This window comes from Leuresthes tenuis, unplaced genomic scaffold, assembly GCF_036924035.1.
Source record: "Leuresthes tenuis unplaced genomic scaffold, fLeuTen1.0.hap1 SCAF_21, whole genome shotgun sequence".
Classification (NCBI taxonomy): domain Eukaryota; kingdom Metazoa; phylum Chordata; class Actinopteri; order Atheriniformes; family Atherinopsidae; genus Leuresthes; species Leuresthes tenuis.
The window spans coordinates 12299567-12302326 of NW_027325375.1; the positions used below are offsets into that span (position 1 = coordinate 12299567).

General features: G+C 43.1%; 1 non-coding gene across 1 annotated transcript; it reads left to right on the top strand.

The window, feature by feature from the left end:
- The first annotated feature begins 1211 nt into the window (after positions 1-1211).
- Positions 1212-1325, top strand: LOC140280636 (U5 spliceosomal RNA). Its single transcript, XR_011909574.1, has one exon. It is a non-coding gene; the product is annotated as a U5 spliceosomal RNA (small nuclear RNA).
- The last annotated feature ends 1435 nt before the right edge of the window (positions 1326-2760 follow it).

Genomic DNA, 2760 nt, shown 5'->3' on the forward strand with positions numbered 1-2760 from the left:
TGACAATCAAGTCAGCGAAACAGCGTATACACGTCAAGACACTGAATCAAGTTTGCCACAAGAACTCATAAGTTTGGCAGTATTGCTCTGCCGTCAGCAATCATACATCCATTTTATTTTCGTGAGACATGTGCAGGCACCTGTTCATCTACTGTTCTATCAGTATGAATTAGTTTATCTATTATCAATAAGGATACTTCTACAACTACTCTATCAAAGTATGTCCGGACTTCTTACGTTGTCAGTTGCTATATATGAATAAGTGGGTAGCTACTGACAAGCATTAAGCATGTCACACAGCCCAAACATATAACATTTCAGGACACACCACACAGTTAACAACCACAGTGAAGCGTGTCAAAGCCCAAACATGTAACATTCAACAGGACACTTACACAACACATTCAAATCAAACAGTCAGACAACATACAAGAACATATACCCCAGCCGGCATTGCTCCCTAACTATTTTTGTACAGCACACTATGTGTGCGCACACCTTTATTCACAAACTCTTCAACTTATACTCTTTTACCGAAGCTGCTACAGCTCGATTGGCCGAATACCCTTTGATCCTATTTCGGTGAATTTGACATCTGCCTTACATATAACAGATTAGCGGTTTAGCAGTTTTAATTTAGTTTGAGTGAAGGAATTCATTTTATAGCAAAATCCGAAATCGTGAAGAACTCATGAAAGTAAGCTTATTCTCGGATTCCTGAAACTTTAGATTTGCTCTTTCTTTTACTGCAAAGTACAACGTTGTTTTTTTTGTTTAAATCTTTCTAGACATGGTAAATATTAAGGACAACGCAGTTTTCACATAGTTTGAGTGAAGGAATTCATTTTATAGATAAAATCCCAAGAGTCTGCTGAGAAAAGAGAGTGAATGCGAAGTAGACTTTAACACGGCTATGGGAGCGAGCCGAGTGTGGGCTAACCGGGAGAATTGCTTGAAAGAAACGCGACACCGAATGAGCGATCAGAACAAAGCCTCAATACGGGATTCTCGTGGTGTTTTTGTTGCTGCCTTGTCTATTGCACAGAGTAAAAGACAAGGCAGCCATCGAATAGGGCCCGATTGTTCCTAGTTAGTCAGCCGAGGAGCAAGGGGGGGGGGGGGAGCAAGCGTCTCAACCAAGCAAAGCTCACCATGGGGAAGGTGGCTATGCCAACTAGCCTGATGCCCTGCTCCCGCAGTGACGGATAATCGTACTCTGGTTTCTCTTCATAACGTACAAGTCTTTCGCCTTTTACTAAAGATTTCTGTGGAGAGCAGCACTAATGAGTTGTTTCTATTTTTGGCAGGCTTTACCTTTGCGGGTGAAGCCCTTTCTGTCTGTGCAAAAGAAATCTTCTTACTATGCAGAGTGACTTCTCTGAGTAGAGTCGCCTTACTCTTTGCGACTGTGCCGATGTTCGAAGCTGGAGTGCAAAGTTGTTGCTTGAATGGTGCTTGCTGGAGCGTGCGGGAGTGCAAAGTTATACCATTTAAAAGGGCTGAAGAGTGCTCAGTGCAGCGGGTGGGCGACACTCTGGCCACCTTGAAAACGGAGGTTACATCCACTACCAGGGGCAGCCCAAGTTCTGCCGCAAGTGTGGTGAGCATGGGCACCTGGTTGAGGCTTGTACCAAGGTGTTATGTGGGAAGAGCAGAGAAATTGGGCAAACTTTTGGAGAGTGTCCAAATGGCAGGAAATGTAATCTCTGTGGAGAATTAAATCACCTCTTCAGAGATTGCCCTAAATCTTTTGCCAACAAATTAAAGACGGTAAAGCCACAGTCAAGCCAACAAAGAGAAGGACCAAAGGTGGCAGTTGGTGAACAAAGTGAAGAGGTTGACCCAATAAATTCAAACTTCCCGCCAAAAGCTTGGATTGGAAGTGAGGAGCAAAAAGGGGAGGGGCCTGTAGAGGCCTCACCACTCAGTGTTGAAGTCTGTGAGAATTCACAGGCAGAGGGTGGAGCTACGCTAAATGAGGAGGAAGAGCAGACAGGTGAGTCTAGTGAAGATACTCACCTCCCAGAAGGTCAACAGCCGAAGAGGACGGCATCTGAGCCTCTGATTCCCCAGTGGTATCAGAGAAGAGGGGAAGGGTTAGGTCCCTTTCAGACAGTTCTTCAGTGGAAGAACCTAGAGTCTTCCCCTCCGACTCACCAAATGAGGTCTCCTTTTTAACTTCAGCTCTGCAATCAACCCCCAGGGACTCAAAGTTAAATGCAACATTGCGTCAGAGGCCAACACCGAGAGTCCGAAAAGGAAATATAGATCACCCTACTCACTTTTCACCTAAAGAAATGAAGGAAGAGCTAGTTTCCCAAGAAATAACCTGTGTGTAATTTGTTTTGATAACTTAGAAAAACGAAAATTACATACCTACTTTCCTTTATGCTTTTAATGGTTCTCACCTTCTCAACACTAAATGTGAGAAGTGTGAAATCAAAGACAAGAGCCCAGAGTATTTTATCCTTCTTAGACTCCATAAAATCAGATGTGTTTTTAATACAAGAATGTGGACTACCTTTTTTAAAAAACCATAGACAATGGGAGGAAATGTGGCCCCATTTATCGATATGGAGTGGCTCAAATCAAAATAAAAATGATGGTGTGGCCATTCTAATTAAAAATCCGCATGTTCTGGTGAAAGGTAGCACAGTGGTGAGAGACGGACGGGCACTTTTAGCACACTTGAATTTTATGGGGCAAGACTTTAACCTCTTAAATATTTATGGTTTCAATGGAAAAAATGAAAGGTATGAC